Here is a 21,512-nt window from a genome sequence, read left to right as displayed (position 1 = left end):
TATATCACCCTGTAATGTTGGTTGGCCAGGTATTTTTATGTCCATTTTACAGAGAGATTTGGGAGGCTATGCCTTATCTCAAACCACACAGCCAATAAATGACTGACCCCCTGTTTTCTTCCCTACACAGTGTGGTAAGGCCAGTCCACTATCAAACTGCAGATTTTATTCCTGGGGAGTTCAGGGATTCAAGCACCAACAGCCTTATTGTTTTCTGCAAATTAATTTTCCCTTAAACCAGATAACACTAGGTTTGGGGTTCTTTGGGGGCACCATATTGAGTCATAACAAGTTTAATTCCTTTTACATGTTCAATGGCCCACGTAATTGCAAAGCACAGGCACTTCCTCTCTGTTGTTAGAATTACCCAGTTAGGAATGTCTTGATCTTAATTAGCTTTTACTAAGCCTTTTCTGATGCCCAAATAATATACTATGTGGCTAACTGATAAACAATAAGGGTGAGGACTATTTTCCTTTGTTTCTAAAATACTTTTAAAAGAATTTACAAAGATAACTTATGGAAATCTTCATATCAAAAGTCTTTATGTAGTATATGGCACTTTTCCTTAAGGGAAAATTATGAGTTTGAATAAGGCCACATTTAAAAAAAAAACCACAAAAAATGTAAAAAGAAGCTGTTTCTTTTCACCTTTGTGTTGACTATGAGAAGTCCATTTCCCTATAATGCAAAGTCTAGCTATCTTAAACTTTAGCCACTGCTACTGTTCACAGTTACGTTATAAGCCTTATGAAATAATGGAATAACTTTCCATTTCTTTGTCTGTGTCTCAGTCTCTTTACTTCTGACATACACACTCTGGCTCTCTGTACTGATTCATGTTGCTCTCATCCCACATCTTCTTCCCCTATTTCTAATATGCTCCACCAGAAGCATTAATTAGAAGATCCATTCCTCTGTGATTGGTGGAATAAATAAAAACTCTATAATTATTTACTGTTATATCTATCAGCTTTGAAAACAGGGCTTGAAGCCTAGATTTTCAACTTACTGTGTGAACATTGTCACATTCCTTAAGTATTATGCATGACTAATTGATGGCTGTCATTATTATTATTACTATTGACATCACCATAACAATTACATATTGGAAGATATGGAGCAAAGCATGAGGACCATTCTCTCTGTGGGAAGAATAGAGGGGTGAAGACAGAGGATGCATCCTGGTATTTCAGGCCTGAGGGTGCTTATTGGAAGTAGGCTTCTATGCATTATTCCTCTGGGATGCTCCTATCTAAATGCTGGATCACAAAGGGACCCATCTCCCTAGGGAGAAACTAGTTAAGGTTATTTTCCACACAGTTGGGGAGAGGGATGGGAAAAGGCTTTGCGAGGGTCCAGGTGTTTGGAGTGTGGTGACTGGAGGGGCTCTTGTAGAGGAAGATGCACAGGCAGAGGGTAGGGAGTCTCCCCACACAAACTACCTACCTTAGTGTGTTATTGTTTCCAATTTTCCAAATATTTGGAGATTAGGGATTCTAAATTCCTGTAAAGGGGTCAGTGAAAATAAATAGCAAAAGAGTAGGAAATTTTAACTTCTTTTTAGCCTCCCCTAAGTGCCAGAATCAGTTCTTAAACCAATACTTACCTCATTAGTGGTCCTGCCTTAATACGTAGACATTTCTCCACTTGTATTCTTGCAGATGCAGAAACAGGATCTGGAAGGTTAGACACTTATCCAGCAAACCAGTCTGGAGAGAGAGTACCTGACTCCAACTTTGCTCCAAATCTTGGCTTTTTCCTTCTGCCCCAAACCCCATTCTATCTAGTCAACAGTGCAGATGTGTGAGCAGAGGGTCTAGCAGAAGAGGATGGGCCTGTTGGCCTGGAGGTTTTACTTTGTGAGATGTGGCTAAGCTACTGCTCAGTTACAGGGTCCCCCATTGATATGGTCTGCTTTTATGAATGTACAGAGGCATGAACTCTGTTCTCTGACTGGGAAACATTTTGTACCGGCATGTAGGTTGGGTGGGAGTAGAGCATTGTTGTTACAACCCATATTATTACAACCTATTTTATGCAGTCCTCTCTGAGATTTGAGGGGTTTTTTATAGTTTCAATTTTATTTAAAGCTTTGCCTTTCTGGGATGACCTTATGAATTATAGAGCTCATATGAATGGAGAGACTTAAATGGCTCTCCCTGGCACATTGCAGAGCAAAGTAGACGTAAAGTTTTCATAAAAGAGTTCTGAGAAGTTGGCATTAGTTCATTCACAAGATCAATGTTTCCTCAGGTGCCAGGACATGCTTTTTGCAAATGGAATGCATTGCTATTTCACAAATGTGAGCTGATGAGGATAAAAATGAAACCATTGTACAAGAATGCCCCCAAACCTCCCAGGAAAGACTCTGAAATCTGCACACTACTTACCTTGTGTTCATGCCTTGGTGTAAGTCAAAATTTACACCAGAACTCAAGTATAACATTTTTCACTATAGAAAAACTATGTGTTTGTTTTCTTTTGCTTTGTGCTGTCTAAACAAATTGAGCTTTAAAACTCAACAAAGGCGGTTTAGTAAGATATCTAGTCAAGAAAATAAAAAACGAGTTCCCCACAGGGAGGACACTCCATAAATGGGGATAGCTAGACAAGGCCTTGCTGTAGGGTAGTAGTTCCCCAGGTGTAGAGGAAGAGGAAACAGTCTGAATAAGCTGTGTATAATTAATGTGAGTGTAGGTAGGCCAAGCAGAATCACAAAGCAAAGGCACTCTCAGAGCCCCAAACATGTCCGACTCAGAATCAACTCTGCCGCTCGCTAGCTGGACAATAGTAGGCAAACGATGTATGCAAGTCTTCTTCATGTATTACATGGCATAAGATAAAGATAGAAATACACAATGTTCATTAAAAGTTTCTAGGTCAAATACACATATAATAGAGCTCTATTCCCTGTTCTCTTGTCTCATAAAACATCAACTTTATATTTTGCTTTTGAGCCATGGTTTGTAACTTGCTTCCCAACATGGAAATAGATGGTTTTCTTCAAGTGTAGTTTTATAAACATGCTCCGTTGTGTTTCTTCTATTTACTTCTGTATCCCATGGTTAAATTTGGGGGCATAAGATAATTCTATAATTCCTTTCAACTTTAAACTCTGGAAACTTCATTATAGTCCTGATGTTGAGAAACAAAATTTACCTCAGATTAATTTCTTCAGATATGTTAGTACATGACAAAAGGCAACAGCTTTCCAGGGAGGTGGGAATTATAGCTCAGATTTTTCTCATCTGTTTCTACACTAAATCCGTAATCATGATAGTTAAACTTTATTTTTTAATTGATACTTCCCTTGAGGCTTTTACACTATTGTACATAACTGAGAGAAATATATCCCTGAAAAAGTATTAACCTAAAAATAAAAGACTTTTCAAAGTAAGAGGCAATAAGCATTTATTTGAGATAAAAAAGAATAGCTATTCGGGGCACACTGATTCAGGCAGAAATCCAAATAGTGTTCTGATTCAGAGACAAAGGCAAGGGGTATTTATGAGAAAAAGAAGGGGAACAATTACACCAATGCAAGGAAGACATTGCAATTGATGCAGATAATATACCATAGTGATTTTTATTCTAAACTATGTTTTAAATTTTCAGTCTGGTAGACATCAGGCCGGTAGTCATAATGTCTGCTTTGTTGTTATCCTTGCAAATAGTTCTTCCGGGCACAATGTTGCTTTAGGCCCAGTTCAAAGGTAGTTGTGCCATTTTAACATTCCAAAGGTTTGAGGTGTGAGACATGCAAGGCTTACACCTCTGGGATGGCAGCTCTGACTCCATTTTAAAGCGGCTCCGTTCATAGTATGTTTTTTACAGAAATATTTTTTAGTTGCTGTTTATCATCAAAGGTAATCTCAAAAAGAAGACGTGTCCTTTTAAAGTTGTCTGTCTTTGAGTTGTGTCCTTTTAAAGTTGTCTGCCTTTGAGTTGATCAGAGAGATACTAATTGGTTTAGCTGCATGAGCACATTTTAGAAAATTTTTTATAGGGATTTACAGCCTTTTTTTTTTCTCTATCAATGATCTTGTTACATATCCTCCCTTCATAAAACAACAGAGTAAGCTTCCTTAATATTATTTAAATTCATCCCTTGTGGAAATGTCAGTAGGAATGATCTTGAATCACCTAAAGTCAAAGCATTTAAGAAGTCTTCCGATACTAGACTACAACCAGACTTTAAATTTCATCACACACACACACACACACACGCACACACACACACAAACATTATCTACAGCAAAGCTTAGAATTTTAGATTTCGAAATTTAGGAACACAATGAGATGAATTTCTTAGGTTAAAATTTTAAATTTATTTTACCTAGCGTTCATTTTGTGTCGAGTAATAGTTTATAGTTGATAGTGTTCTCTAAAATGCCACAATATCAGATCACTTCTCAATTAAGGAAAAAAAACAGAGAAAACACGCTTCCTATCACTCCACTGCTTAATTTGTCAATTGTTTAGCTTGAGTTTCATGTACGCCCAGAGCCACCTGCGGACTGCCTTCAGCCTTACCTACCATTATCCCAAAACCCGCTAACCCATCATGTCAGTCAGAATGCCTTCAGAAAGTATTTCCCCCATGAGGACCTTTCCCTTACCTGGAAAATACTGCCTCATTCCATCAACCACATCCTGACCATCTCTTAACTTGTCTCGCACTCACTTTTTCTCCAAAGCCTTCCATTAACCACCTGCATTAGAATAACCAGCTCTTAGCATACATGTATGTCTATACTGTGCATTTTTCAGTTGGTGATAAATTGATGACCATCTTTTTTGGCCAGTGGCATTCTATAAATAAATATTTAAGTGTTTTATTATTGTTGATCTCTTTTCTATCTAATCCAACTTAAAGTCCACATGAAGCTATAAATTCCTCAAGGAAGAAAACACCTTAAACTTCCTGGTAGATGTGGGTCTTAACCCTGTCTTTTGTACAGATGTGGGATTAAAACAAGTTTTTAATTCATTTTATACACATGTTGAAGGATTGAACTAGGATTTTTAAATTGGTAAAAAAGTGGAACTTCTTATAAGAGAGAAGGACAGACATAGACATGCACATAGTTAGGTGGTGTTTCTGAGTGTAGCGTTTTAAAGTTTTGCTTTTCATTTTTCTCTTGCCATTCTTCGCCCTTTGAAATCAGGCTCACTGAGGTGTGGCTGTAAACCTTCCAGATCTTGTCCTCCTTTGTGCCGCCAGGAGACTCTGGTATCTGTGGTTTTTCTCTAGGACACTGTGATTTATTTTCAGTACCATCTCGGTTACAGGTCAGAAAGACTTTGGGGTAAGAAAAAACGTCCTATGCTGAACAAAGCTAGAGCGTGGATTGAGAGCGTAGAACCCTTGGGAATAAAGAAGCAGCAGTTCTCTTTGCCATTTCTAAAGGAGTGTGACCAAATGTGCTCTCTGTATAGTGCCTTTCCCAGAATGTTTCTTTTTTTTTCTTTTTTTTTAAATTAAAAGTGTGCATCAGATGCCAAAGCCACAAACCACAATTCCAATTATAGCAAAGGAAATCAAGATTTAGGACAGACGTGTACATTCTGAAGAGGTGTGGCAGGGTGGAAGGAGAATCTGATTCTCAGTCCGCTCCCGTACTTCTCTTCCTCCCACCCACTCTGCACTCAGAACACATGTCCAAACAGTGAGACTGCTTATTAAATTAGCACACTATGACTATGTAACTATGCTTGTGAAAAAGAGTTAAAGTAAAATTTAAAGAATATTGGAATACCAGAAAATGAAAACTGAATATATAATACACTGAAAATTTTCTCCATTTAAAATATGCTTGACTTGTCTACAGCTCCACACCCCCAGTTTGCTTTATGAGGTATGAAAACCTCGCAATCTTTGAATTGCTATAGATTTCCCCTTTCTCAACCTTTGCCCTAATAAGCAAGATCTGTCTATTTTCCTTTAACAACTTAGTAAAAAATAGTTTCCCTTTCTCCTCCCTGTTCCCTCACTTCTGGGCCTATTCTTCCTCACTTCCTGGCCCAACCCATAGGGAGAGGAAAGGGGCCCTGCTTGGCTGCCTTCATCATGTGAGGGAAGAGGAGTGGTCCTAAACCAGGCCTTTTGAAATGGTACTGCACTTTCACATTATTTATAAAGTTGGCTTTTTCTCATCTTTGTTTTGCATTTTCAGAACAAACCTGAAATTAGAGCAAAAAATCAGCAATCCTTTCCCTAGTTCTCCTAATAGATAACCAGCCAACCTCTTCTTGAACATTTTCAGTGTCAGGAAACCCATTGTTTTGTGTTAGAATTGGTTTTTCCTTTCACTGGACAGCTAGAGTTGTTTTTTCCTTTCACTGGAAATTTCCCTGTTCTTAGTAATTCATTTATTCATAGTCATTTATGTGTTGAGGGCTTAGTCTATGAGAAGCACTGTTCTAGACACCTGGAATATAGTAGTGAACAAAAAGATAACAATCACTGCCCGTATTTATATTCAGTCCTGGCATCACTATTTGTTCTATTTCTGTATTCCAAAGCAAAATTAAATACTTCTACTCTCTGTTTTCATGACAGCCCCACAAGTATTGAAAAACAAATCAATTCTACCTTCTTCAAATTAAACATTCTCTAATTTTGCCAGAACCCACTGTGTGAATCGCTCTCTTCTAATCTGTCAGTGTCCCCTCATTGTGCACTTTTAGTGAGTCATTACGACCTCTGTCTGATCTGAGTACACTGGGGTTCTCAACCAGAGCCTGGCCGAATGGTATGTGGACAGGCCGAGAGGCCAGACTCCAAGGGCTTCAATAGCAGTTCCATCATTTCCTTCTTGTGTTACCTTGGGTAAATCACATACTATTCTGTGCCACAATTTCGTCATGTCTAAAGGGAGGATAATAATGCCACTTACCTCAAAAACACGTTTCTATAGGATTACATGAGTTAATATAGATAAAGAATTTAGAGTGGGTTCTGGTCCAAAGTATATGCTTAAGAAGTGATAGTTGTTATTCTTTTTTTTTAAAATTAATTTCAGGGCTACAAAACAACATAATGATTAGACATTTACACCCCTCACAAAGTGATAACTTTCCCAACTCTACTACCCCTCTGACATCATACATAGCTATTACAATACCACTGAATATATTCCCTATGCTGTACTATACAACCTGTGTGTGTGTGTGTGTGTGTGTGTATGTGTGTGTATAATATATAATATATATTGTATAAATATATATGACATTCAATATTATTTTATGTTAGTTTCAGGTGTACAGTGCTGTAGTTAGGCATTTATATAATCAATAAAGTGATTTCTCCGATAAATCCAGTACCCATGTGACACCCTACATAATTTTTACATCATTGATTATATTCCCCATACTGCACTTCACATCCCTGTGACTATTTTATAACTACCAATTTGTACTTCTAATCCCTTCACTTTCTCCCCCAACCCCCAACTTCCCTTCCATCTAGCAACCATCAGATTGTTCTCTGTATCAATGAGTCTTTCTGTTTTGTTTGCTCGTTTATTCTGTTCTTTAGATTCCACATACAGTTGTGATTCTTACTATTGTTATAATTGATGTTACCTGTCTGTTCATGCGGCCTTGTTGTTTTAGGACCCACATCATATTGCTAGTTTACTGGCCCTGGGAATAATGGACAGCAATCTGATTTGGCTATAAATCCCTCTCAGCTACTAACGAAGTAGATGTTCAAAAAATACAAACTAAGTAAGCAGGTTAAATATCTTGGTTTTTGAAAATACTCTTAAACCGAACACAAGAAGATTTTTTTCCCTCTTTTCCAATGTGAAATGATCTATTTCTATAGCTATGTTGTCGAACTTTTGTGTTTGATGTGCCATTAAGAATTTTTTGAGGAAATTGTTATGAACTGCCATTTGTTTTAAGCCTTAATAAATAAAAATGGTAGAGAGGCAATACTTCCTGGTGATAAAATATACAGAAGGCTTGGAATACATACATACATACATACATATATACGTATGTATATATTTTCCCAACTGAACTCTAAATTTGAAACTAAATTTTACATCCTTTATGGAACTTGCATATTGATTTCCAAGAGTTTTTGTTTTTTTCTTTCCTTAACCTCTGGCTTAAATGTTTTTCCTCTCTAGTTCAAAGTGTCCATGTTGACAGTGACAAATAGATATCCTTGAATGCCTTCTTCTTCCTGCTCCTTCCCCTGCTCCTCTGGATGTTCTGGAGGGAGTAGCATTGGCTAACAGAAGAGTTTATCACACTTGTCTCCTCCTAGAAACAGCTGAAAGACAAATGTCTGACAAAGAAACTTAGAATGGAACAGTCCTCAGATATTGCACCTTCTTTAAATGGAAGTAGTCTTAAAAGTATTTGTCAGTACCACTTCCAACTATTTACGCAGCCAGTTTTGCCTATGGGATGGAGGTCTCTGGGCAGTTGTAGAAGTGAACAGGCAAAATGGGTTTTATACTTGTTCTGAAAAATACTATTTCTCAAATATATGAGCTTCAACTATGGCAAATGCATTGTTACATGCAGTTGTTTTCTTAAATTCACCTGCTGTATTGTCATGTTCTGGGCATAATACATCTAGGGAAATGCTTCTTGACCCTAAAACAAATGTGTGGTAAAAAATTGAAAAGACTTTTTTCTTCATGCAAAGTTACCAGTTTATTGCTCTACAATTTCTGTTAAGAAAGCTAATACAACTATACATCTACCGTAATTTCTTGTTTTCATGGTTAATCCTGATTACAGTATAACTTTCATGGAAGAGCCTTTGATACCGGATTTCGTTAAACAATAATGCACTTTAATTTCAACAGATGCCCTTGATTCTTTAACATCATACTTTCTGTCATGCTAATCCTCAATTTCAGATAATGTAGTAACAGCTGGAAAACATATTAATATGGCCTCCTATAGGATTGACTGGCTGTGAAAATCCTCTGAAATGAGTCAACTAGTAGTTATTTTTCAGATTCCTCACATTTGGGGAATCCCATTTCTAGTTTCTGAAAGGAGAAGTGAATCATACTTTGTAGTGATTTAAATAAGTATGTTAAATTTAACATATAATACTCCAAGCCTTAGATTTTTTTATATACTTACTGATTTTCTATTTGTTATGTAACATTTTTTAAGAAAAGAGTTGAAATATCTGACTATAATTTTAGATTTTTCTATTTTTCCCTAAAGTTCCATCAGTTTTTGCTTCATGTACATGAAGCTCTGTCAGTAGATGCACAAACATCCAGGATTGTTATGTATGAGTGCGTTGACTTTGTCATTATGAAACGATCCCTCTTTATCCATAAGATTCTCTGCCCTCAAATCTATTTTATCCTTTATTAATATTGACTGATTATTGTTAGCACCATTTTTGTTTCCTATCCTTATGTTACTTACATTTTGTTATTTTAATAGCTGTACTAAGATATAATTTTCATAAAATAATGTGAACAAATTTAAAGTGTATAATTTTACAAGTTTTGATATAAGAAACTATCATCATACTTAAGATTGTGAATATGTTTATCACCGCAAAAGTTTCCTTATGCCTGTTTGTACTCCTAGCATCTTGCCTCTCCCTGTCCCTTCATCAATCTCCGGTCACAGATCTTGTTTTGTCATTATATATTTGTTAAAATTTTATAGAATATTATATGCATGGGAACATACAGTATGTATGTTTATTCAGCATAATTATTTTGGAATTCATCCATTTGCTGCATCTGTCAATAGTTCTCTCTCTCTCTCTCTCTCTCTCCCTCTCCCCCCTCTTTACTGAGTAATATTTTATTATATGGATATATACAGTTTGTTTATCCACTCATCTGTTGAATGGATATTTGAATCTTGGGCTATTACAAATAAGGCTGCTATGAACATTCTTGTATGTAGTTTTGTATAGATGTGTTGTTATTTCTATTGAGTAAATATCTGGGAGTGGAACGGTTGGATTATGTTGGCAGGTTTATGTTGAACATTGTAACAATTCCAAACATTTCCAAAGTAGTTAGAACATTTTTTATTTCTGCCATTAGTTTATTTGAGTTCCAGTTTATCCACATTCTTGGCAACAATGGGTAGTATATTCTTTTTAATTTTAATCTAACATGTGTAACTATATATCCCATTATGGTTTTAAATCTTATTTCCTAATAATTAGTGATTTTGATCATTTTTTGAACTTTTTCATCCATAAGTATTCTCTGATAAAGTGCTCTAGTTTTTCCCATTGTTATATTGCAATGTTTGTTTTCTTGTTATTGAGTTTTAAATCTTTAGATATTAGTGGATACAAGCCTTTAACCAGATATAAAATTTGCAAGTATTTTCACTTAGTCTGTGAGTTATCTTTATAGTTTCTTAACAGGCTCTTTTGAAGGGAAGTTTTACATTTTTATGAAGTTCAATTTACCTATATTTTTCTTAAATGCATCATGCTTTTGGTGTCATATTTAGAACAGGACAGGAGCACAGGGCAAACTGAAAATGCAGGGCCTATTGAAAAATTACTAAGAATTTCAAGATGTTGTCAGCATACCATCAAACAAGTGTGGGGACTTTCTAATAGCATATATTGTATATATTTGAGTACATATAGTATTCTGTTTCTCCCCTCCTATTATTTATATTATTGCTGTCAAAAAGTTTACTTTTACACATTTTATGAACCCTGCATTACATAGTTATTATTTTTTAAACAGTCAATTATCTTTTCAAGATATACAAATAACAAGAAAATTATGTGTATATTGACCTGTGTATTTACCATCACCAGTGCTCTGTTTAGATCCATATTTCTCTATTTGATACCATTTTCTCTGTCCCTGAAGGACTTCCTTCAACATTTCTTGTAGTGAAGGTCCACTGATGATACACTCTACTTCTGCATGTCAGAAAACATCTTAATTTTACCTATGGACATACTCATTGTTTTAGAATTTTAGGATATCACTTTTTTCTTTCAGTACATTATAGATTTTGTGTCATTGTTTTCTTGCTTCAATTATTACAAATGAGATATCTGCTCTTTTTTTTGTCTTTGTTCCTCTGTATGTAATGTGTTTTTCCTGTTCTGGGGGGTGAGTGGGGGGAGATTGTCTCTTTATTACTAGTTTTGAGTACTTTCAATGTGATGTATTTGGTGAAGTTTTTTTCATGTTTCCTGTATTTGGAGTCTGTTAAACTATTTGTATCTTTGGTTTTATAGTGTTCATGGATTTGAAAATTTCAGCCATTATATTTTCAAATTTTTTTCCTTTTCTTGCTCACTTGGTAACTTTCTTCTGGAGACTCCAATCAAACATATATCCAGTCACTTGAAATTATCCAACAGCTCATTTAATTTTTTTTAAAATTCTGTTAACTTTTTAAAATTATCTTTTCTCTGTGGGTTTCATTTGGAACCATTTTTATTGCTGTCTTCAGCTTTACCTCTTACATTTCTGCAATCCTAATCAGCACTCAATCTCATCCAATGTATTTGTTTTTCATTTCACAAGTTGTAGTTTTCATCTATAGAAAGTGATTTGGGGCCCTCTTTATATCTTCTATGTCTGTACTCAACTTTTTGAATGCAGGGGATATAGTTATTATGATTGTTTGCTTGTCCTTGTCTAATATTTTAACATCTGAGTCAGTTAAGGTCAGTCTTGACTGATTGCTTCTTCCTCTTGTTATAAGTAACATCTCCCTGCTTCTTTTCATGCCTGGTAATTTTTTATTGGATTCAAAATATTTTGAATTTTTCTTTTTTGGTTCTCAGTATTTTTATATTCCTACAAATATTCTTGAGCTTATTCTGGGATGCATTTTAACTTACTTGGAAACAGTATATGTACTCTTTTCAGTTCTTCTTTTAGAATTTGTTAGGTGAGACTGAAGCAATGCTCAGACTAAGGGTAATTTTCCCCCACTACTGAGGCAAGACCCTTATTGTTACTCTGTTCCATGCCCCATGATTTATGATTTTTTTTTTTCAGTCTTACTAGTGGGAACAGATACTCTTTTAAATCCTGTGTGTGTTTGAGGCAGTGCCATGTCTAACACCTAATCCTTTCAGATGGTTTTCCCTAGCCTGGAGTGGTTTCCTCACATACCATTGCTGATCAGTATGCAGCTAAATATTCGAGGAAACTCTCTGCAGACCTTGGAAGTTCTCTGTCTCTACAGCGCTGTCTTCTTCAGTCCTCTGTACACTGTTTACCTTGGTCTCCAGAGACTCGCAGCTCCATCTCCTCAATTTAATGGTCCACTGGGCTTTCCTCCCTTTACCATGCCCTGGAATCTCTCTTAAGGTTTAAACTTAGGGAATAGTGGGCCTCACCTCATTTCTTTCCCATGTCTCAGAGACGTCTGCCCTTCATTTCCTGATGCCCAGTGTCCTGCAAAATTCAATTTGTCACTTCTTTTATTGTTTCATGTGAGAGGGCCCTCTGGTCTCTATTACTCTGTCATTGTCAGAAATAGAAGTCATTTAGGCTTTTAAAGAAAATTTACATAATTATTAAGCTCTTTCAGATTATAGCATATGACTCGTAATTTTCACATTCCTTTTCAGTCATATTTCCAGCATTGAAATTTGTTCATTATGGTTCTATGTGACTACAAAATATGAGCAAATGTTAGCAATACTCTTGGCCCTTTGTTCTTCAAGCAATTAAGTTACATTTGATTAGTCGCAAACTTTATGAAGAACATAGTAAGAAGCATGATTAATATTTATAATATGCAATTATATTTTGTACTATAATAAGTGTAAAATAACTTTTGTGTTGAGTAATAAGAAGTGCAAGGATTGTCTATTAAAATTAAAGAGTGTAATGTTGGCCACTATATGACAAAAACTTGTTTACTTTGTTCTTTGCTATTCGTGATTTGTGTGTGTGTGTGTGTGTGTGTTTCTGTATTGTGACAAGGTTTCATGAGCTAAACATAGAACTTGTGTTTCAAGATGGCACAGTTATTCCAAAGGAGATCTGCAGCAATTATTGCTATAGTGGTTTTCTTAAAAAAACAAACAAACCAAAAAAAAACTGTAATAAGAAAATAGAAAGAAGGTTGTTATTAAACATTTAAAGACTGGCTGAATAGGATGGAATATTCTGGCAATTTAACATATTTAGTTATACATACTTATGCAAATACATTGCTGAGATTTTGAACACTCCTTTGAGTCTTATCTGAAAATGGCATTAGGAGAACAAATACCAAAATATGTATCTACAGTTCAATTACAATAAAGTATCTTAGATTCCACTCTTTGTATGACAATAGCATTTGAAAACTTAAGTAAAATGCTTAGCTATTCGCTTAGCAATCTAGGAAATATTATACTTTTTGTCAGCTGGCAGCATAGTCCTTCCTAATATTTATGCTAATATAACGAAAATATAAAATGTCTCCAAAAATAATATTGTTTCTGTTAGTATTTGATGTCATTGACTTGTTAATGAGAAATTTGAACATGGATAATGTGCTGATATTTGTAAGTGCTGCAGATGCCTGGTGGAGTGACACATCAGCTCAGTGAATGAGACAGAGCATACCACTTCTTTGCATATGCACTTATGTGTTCTGGCAAGGAGCAAATAAAGTCATTCACAAGTTATGAATCCCTGGCACAATATATTATCAAGAAAGCTTTCTCTAAATGTAATAATAATAAAGGATTAAATGGGATCCCGAATATTGTCACTGAAGAACACATACTTTTCTTACTTAAATATTTACAATAATTTTGTATATTATCTTTTGCAGTCATGTAATTAACACTTTTAATTTTTTACCTATTTAATTAAAATTTAGATGGAATAAGTTAGTGGACCAAAGCACACAATGTTTTATGATACAATTACTCATCTTTGTGAGTGATAAATAAATAAGGTAGAACAATAGATCCAACCTTTTGGCCATTTTGTTGTCCAATTCTGGATTATATTGGGGCTAAAGAGCTCTAGAGTATCTTTAATACGTTAGACGGTTGCAATTAGAGAACCTCTTTGGAAAGTGGTATTAAGAAGGGGTACTTTTCTAATTTAGTTCCAGAGATTTGCTTCCTTATGGAGCTTGTAGACCCTGAATACATACAAAAAACTAGCGAGAGTTCAACCCTGTACTAGGAATCCTGAGATACCAGGCTTAGGTGTGCCTGCTTTTCGGAGCTTAGTGTCAAATATCATGCAGGATCTTTACTGCCTATCTTCTTTTTCGTGATTGCAAATATTTTCCCCAAGAAGACATTTGCCCTCTATTGGTTTTCTTAATATACTTTACCTAGAGGTAATCTTTTTTGACTAAAATAGAAGGGAAAAAATAAAAAATTACCAGTATTACCATTTCAAACTCCACCTTTATTGTCACCTCCAGCATGCTCTGCTCCTCCAATTCTTAAATAAAATATGTATAAAAAAATATGTTTTACCTTGAATGCCATTTAGAGCTTATATATAGGTTCTTTTAAAAACCAAAAGAAAATGAATTTGTTTAAATATTTGTTGAGCATCTGTTCTGTGTGAAGCTTAGTGATAGTCTATTTTGAATAATATGTGATGCAAATTGTCAAGACATTTATAATGTATTTGCAGTGCAGAAAGATGTGCAAATGCAATGATTTAACAAATGATTAATTGGCATGAAGCCATATTACAGGTTCTCCCCTTCTCCCATCAGTAGACAACAAGCTACTTGAAGGAAAAAACTATTTATCTGTTCGTTTGTTTGTTTATTGTTTTGGTGCAAGATTCTAAAGATTCTATCCTTAGTGTCTAAGGCATTGGATTCTGGCAGGTGAAGGTGGAGAGGCTATTCTAGGCTATAGAGTTAGCAATTAAAATTTAACAGACATGAATATTGGATATTATAACATTAGATTGAGGTGGTGGGTTGGGCAACCACTTTGAAATGGTTAAACTAAGTTTCCTAAACAGATGGGGCTCTTGAAGTAGCATGGGGTCCATTCCTGGAAGAAACTGAATGCCATCCTAAGGTATTAACAAGAAAAAAAAAAAGACATAGGAAATTTACACATACCTTTAGTTGTAGTTACCATTTTCCTTAGTATTCCAACCCACTCTTTTCTTTCTTTTTATTTTTTCTCAGCCCTTGGAAGTGTTCATGGGCCTGATTTATTTTTATGATTGAATTATATAATAATATATGGCTTTGGGTAAATTATTCACAATACTATTTTCTGCTACTAGGAGTGCCAAAATCTAATTAGATCTACCACACACACAAAAAAAATATATATATCCCAAAAGCCGCTTTATATCCTGTAAAAAAGTGATATTTTTCCATAGGTAATAGAGAGATGACATTTAAGAACCTACATTAATAGTCAATTAGTACTGAGATTTATATGAAAATAATCATAGTATGTGTGATGTGTACACATTTATATATTTGGTATATAAAAAAACACATGCCATATTGTACATTTTTCAGTTTAAATAATGATTTAAACTGTATACATTATTCTGTGGGTTACCCTGATTTCTCTTTTGTCAGTTTGTACATTAGATGAAATCAATTTTTGACAGTGATTGATTTAAATGAACCCACTTCTGAAATAGTGAATGTTTTAATTAAAAATGTTGTGTATATTTCCTCCCCTGTATTGGAAAGCAGTTGAGCTGATTTGCATTTCTTTCAGCTCTGAGTGTTGAGGCTAATATATATCATGAAACATCTTTTTTTACTTGATATTCATGCACATTAGCCTTCATTATTTCTATTTTAATTAGTATCAGAGATTTCACACAAGGAGTATCTGCAAACATTTTTAGTAAAATGTGCAGGTACAAGAAATAGAAAATAAAAGACAAAATAGAAAAGAAAATTAAGACAGACTAAATTTTCTTATTTCATTAATCAGAGTAGATATATAAGTGTTTTGAAAGAGAATAAAGAGAATACTTTTCAGTGAATTTAAAAATGTTTTGCATTTGTATGTGGCTAACTCAAATATAAGGTGTGGGACTTCAGATATTCTCTCTTCAATTATTAACTGAATGTCCAAGTTGTAGAAGTTTGGGATATATCTGTATGTTAGATACAGAAGAATCCTTGTTCTTTGTAGGGCTTATACTTAACATTCATTAGAAGAATGTCCCCAAACTTTCTTATCCCATCAGTTTAATGAAAAAAGTGAGCATGTACCTTAATATAAGTTTGATTCCCACATGTAATATTTTCACTGTTTTCTATCTCCAGGCATATTATTCATTTAAGGTGATGTTCCATTTTTATCATGGTCGATGTATTTCAAGTTTTCATAACATTTTCATACTCTTTTGGCTGACTTCATGTTAGATCTGAATATTATTGTTTTGTTACTTATTTGTCTACTAGTTTTTAACCACATAATCCATGCAGAAGATATCTTACATACAAGCTAGCGTATATTCATTAGTTTTTTTCCCAGTCACCTTTAATATCTCTGTGGGATATTTTTTCCCTGAACTACCCTAACTTTAGTTAAACTACATAAAATAACTTATATGTCTACTTAAGCAGGAACACATGAACTTTACCATATGGCAAAGCACTCATTGAGAACAGTGACTGAGAGCCAGGGTCACTGTGTCAGCCACTCAGAAGTACAAGATGCCCTAACCTTCCTCAGGTACTTTACGAAGCCAATGTGACATGTGACCCTGAAGAATCCAATGCCAATTCCTGCTAAATATTAGCAAAGCTTAGCTCCTTTCTTATTTTTGGAGATAATAAAGAAACGGGAAGTTCTAATACTGGGTCTTCACACAATGCAAGGCATTCGTGCCTTGCACTCCTGTTAGAGGAGAGGCACCCACTTTGGAAACTACTGCTTTGGAGCCCTGTGCTTTTATCGTAACTGCCCTGTCTGGGCTCAGTTCATTCTGGCATTTGTGTGAAATTTTATCCTATACGCAATAGATCTAGAAGCTTAGTTATACTTTTGCTTTACCTGACTGCATATGATTTCTTTCTTAGTAAAATTGTTTTGTTTTGTTCTGTCTTGTTTTGTTTTTGCTATGATTATTTGGTTGCATGCTTTTGGCCTAGGGGGAAATTTTTTTTTTTTCCTTTTGTTTTAGTTATTTGAAAGAATGACCTTAAGCTGTAAATGGCCATATTGCATAGTGGCCAATTTTATAAATAATAAAGTATCATAGTGAAGCTTTCATGGATTGTGACTATACACAAAAAGAAACAAATACATAGCATCTTTCAAAATTTGGGGCAACCAGTTATAACAATATTATTTGCAAGTATGTATGAAATGATGTATTTACTGATTTCTTGTCAAAATGCATTAATAGACTTTTATTAATTTTTCTTCATTTTCATTATAAATTAGCATGCCATCATTATAGGAAATTTGTAAATAACAAAAAGTTGAAAATTAAACATTCCGCTAATTATCAAAATACAGTCATATTTAACATTTTAGTGTCTTTTCTCCCATGTATTTTTACCTATGGATAATATTTTTTACACAGGCATGCTTATGTTATATATATATGTGTCATTACACAAAACTTTTTAGCACTGAGGATGTATTTTTAAGGAAGAAGTCACAAAAGTATAATTACTTGGTCAAAAATTGTGGACATTTTTAAGGCTTTACTATGATCACCATCTTGGATTTCATGTTCCAGTTTTTACTCCTATCAGCAATATATGAAATTACTGGATAAATTACACCCTTGTCAGTATTTTTCCAAGAAATATGTGTTGCACAGCTCCTATGTATCTAGACCTTGGAAATGTAATATAAGAAATATTAACAATTCAATTTTCTTCATGAAACTTACGGTCCAGTTTGGAGATAGACATCAATCATGTAATAGCACAAATAAATGTGACATTAAAACCATGTATTACAAAGCAAATATTAACATCTGTTTAATCTCAGTGGAGAGTCCATCGAAGTAGATTTTCTGTATCTTATGTTTTAAAAATATTTTAAAATGAAGTAATTTTGATGTTTAACAAATAAGTTACACCTGTGCCTATGAAGAATGCTGCCATAAAAGCATTCAAAGGGGGAATCTGACCCTGTCTGAGGTATCAGGCAAGAGCCCCAGAGGCATTGTTCATGGACATGAACTGGGGAAGGAGGAAAAGGAGTTAACTACGCAAAGATGTGTGTATGTGATTGTGCATATAGAGATGTGCAAGGGGGCAGGCATCTTTATGCAGGTGGGCATATTTCAGACAGGTAAGGTTAAGGGAACAGGATGAATGTGGGAGATTATGGAATATTTCTAGGCAGCCCATAGTGACCCAGGCTGGACAATGTGGGGGTGGCGTGGGAGCAGTAGAAAACAAGGCCAGGCAGGTAAGATGGGGCCCAGTTGCTGCAGGGTGTGTGAGTAATTCAGCCAGCAGTGAAGAGTTGCTACGTATTTCTAGATCTGATGGATTGGAACAGGCACACTGCGGGTGGGAATACCACCTAGGAGAGGCCCTGGGGCTGAACTGCTGCTGGCAGTGCAAATAGAAAAAGGGAAAAGAAGGAGGGAGATTGTGAAGACAGTATCTGTAGGAACCAGAGAACTCATTAAATGGCATAAAAAAGGCAAGCATGGTGTTGATCCTAGCGGACTGACACACTGTTAACATAAGTAGTCAAGTCGGGTAGAAAAGCCTTTTGGCTAGAGTTAATGGAGATGGGAAATTTGAAGTGAAAAATGGTACTGGAGGAAGTTTAAACTTACAATATTAAATTTGCAATTTGGGTGAGGGTTTCATGGGTAGAGATTGATTGGAAATGTAGCTAATGGCAAAGTGGGTGGATCTTAGAAGAGATTTTAAAGAATGTTGATCCCTTCTACCTTTATGTTATTGCTTTATATCATAGATTAAGTCCAAGTATGCCGAATTTGTGTTAGACACAGATGTGGTTGATCTTTAAAATCTTAGTTTAAAAAAACAAAACAAAAACAGATTAGTTTGCATTTTATTTTAGGTTTTTAAATGGTTTATTTCAATTGTTTAATTTATAGAAGCCACATAACGTGGTAGTTAAGTGAGCAGGATCATGTTAATCCCCAGCTTTGAAATTAATAGTTATGTGCTCTTTGTCAAATTATGCAATTGCCCTTTGTCTCCATTTTCTCATATTCAAAATGGCCTTCCTAGTAAATTGTGGTGAGGATCCAATGAGTTCATCCTGTTTTGTACTTAGGACAGTTCTTGGCACCTGGGAAGAACACGATCGATCTTATTATGGTTTCTAAAAAGAAAATACCAAATAATGTAGAACTGGATAACAAGTTTGGTTTTATTTCCTTGAAATTAAATGAGAGCTCAAAAACACAATTTCATATTTTACTTATATTTCCTTATCAGAAATGAGGTATGATCAGGATGGGCTCTCTTAGCGTAATGTCCTCCAGGTTCATCCATGTTGTCATAAATGGCAGGATTTCCTTCTCTTTCAAGGCTAAATACACACACACACACACACACACACACACACACACACCGTATTTTCTTTATTCATTTGCTTTTTGATGGACACTTAGGTTGTTTACATATCTTGTATGTGTATGGGGGTATAGATATCTGTTTGAGATAATGATTTCATTTCCTTCAGATAAATTTCTTCCAGGAATGGAATTGTTGGTCATATGGTAGTTCAATTTTTAATTTTTTTAGGAACCTCCATACTGTTTTTCACAATGTCTGCACCAATTTATAGTCCCGCCAATTATGCATGAGGTTTCCCTTTTCTCCACACTGTCATCTATACTTGTTATCTCTTGGGATTTTTCTTTTGATAATAGAAAAAAACAAAAAAAAGAAGGGCTCTCTTTGTATAAGTGTGAGGGAGCTTGCGGGGGGCGGGGGAGGTTATGTATCTTCTTACTGTCTTTCCTGACCTAGTTAATTCAAGTCCAGAAGATATAGTAGCTAAAATATATGATTAAAATAAGTGATTCAGATCATAAAGTTTTTGCAGAAACATTGTCAACGTCTAAAATTCTCTATGTTTTTATGGCAATTAAGAATCAGTCCCCCACCCCCACCTTTTTACTTTTGTTCTATTTTTTTCTGTGCTACTTATTTTCTGTAAGGAGCAAAAATCTGATGCAGCAAAACTAAGAAAAGAAGTCCTCACTACTTAGAGGGCCGATTGCCCAGTCAAGTTTTACTGAGTGATGGGCAGGCTGAGGTGCAAGAATAATTATTTTCCCTAATGCAACTCTTAGAATTACGTGATTTTTAAAGTTATATACTACAGAATAAGTAATATATGTAACACAATCCTAATAATCACTTACATGTTTCTTTTTAAAATCCTAGTCTTCCAAAAGCATCTATATTCTAATGTTTAGTTATACAGATGTGATGCTGTGGTGTTCATGCATTATTTTCTGGGTTTTCTTCAATTTTATATGATTTTTTAAGAAAATCTGTGTACCATGGAATCATTTTTCAAATCATTAGTTATACCAGATATACATAGAAGCAGATATTGGCATTTTTATAAAAATTCTTGAGGACTGAACAAAAGGCAAAGGATATTGTGATTTTGAACAACTTTTTGTTTGTTTGTTTACATTTTTGCATCTGTGTTTTTTGTGTTCACCTGGCTTCAAGTCCACATTTTTTCTGTAGATTACAAGATGCTAGGTTTCATCATTCTATAACATCCTGCTGTTCTGACAGCATGATTGCATTTGCATGTCCCATTCAGCAATTGTGGATGTGCAGTTGCCATGGTGATGATTATGACATCCCACATCAAATCTAGGCAAGAACCAGGGATGACCTTTGAAAAGCCACATGCAAATATTTATTTTGAAAGGTACAACTGGCTCTCTGTGAAGCATTGAATCAGTGGAGTGGTTACCTTTTCAATGAATCATCAAATGAGAAGTCTGTTACCATTCAATTTCCCTTTTTGTTTTAATAAACTTCCATTGTCCACTACTTCGAGCCTTTTTGGCCAAGAATCAAAATCCATATTATATAATTTTACTCTCCTTTTTAATTATATAACTGAGTAGGACAATCATTTAATTTGCCTAATTTGTTGAGATTATGGCCACAGTGCTGAGCTCACAGCACAGGTTTGTTATTGGACCTCACCCTGAGTTCAGAAGTCATTTTTCCCATTTTTCTATGGATCATGCATAAGAACCAAGATACCTCCATGCAAGTTAGGGTGACCCTTAAGATATCAAAGAAACATTCCTCATATTGGGACTTTTTCTGAGAAAGTATATCACGATGCTAGTATGATTTTTTTTTTAATACAAGTTTTTCACATTTGGGGATTGGTAAGTTAAGGAAAAAAAATAAACACCATTAAAAAGCCTTTAATAAGGTTTGTTTGAGCCAGAAGTTTGTAAAACTCCTGAATGATATTAGTTTAGACTATTAAACTCATTAGTTTAGGATTTAACTAATAATTAAACAGATTAAATAGTTTAATCATTTTAACTAATAATTTAAATACACACATATTAGTTTTACAAAATGACCTATTTTCTGCAGCTAAC

The 21,512-nt window shown here is 34.8% G+C and overlaps 1 protein-coding gene across 5 annotated transcripts in view; it reads left to right on the top strand.

Moving 5' to 3' along the window:
* The window catches only part of FGF14 (fibroblast growth factor 14), a 621,394-nt gene that overhangs the window by 455,347 nt on the left and 144,535 nt on the right, over positions 1-21,512 (top strand). The window lies entirely within an intron of this gene.

Source organism: Rhinolophus sinicus, linkage group LG04 (genome assembly GCF_036562045.2).
Source record: "Rhinolophus sinicus isolate RSC01 linkage group LG04, ASM3656204v1, whole genome shotgun sequence".
NCBI classification, from domain to species: domain Eukaryota; kingdom Metazoa; phylum Chordata; class Mammalia; order Chiroptera; family Rhinolophidae; genus Rhinolophus; species Rhinolophus sinicus.
Note: the sequence above shows the minus strand (reverse complement) of the source record. Positions and strands in the feature narration are given on the sequence as shown.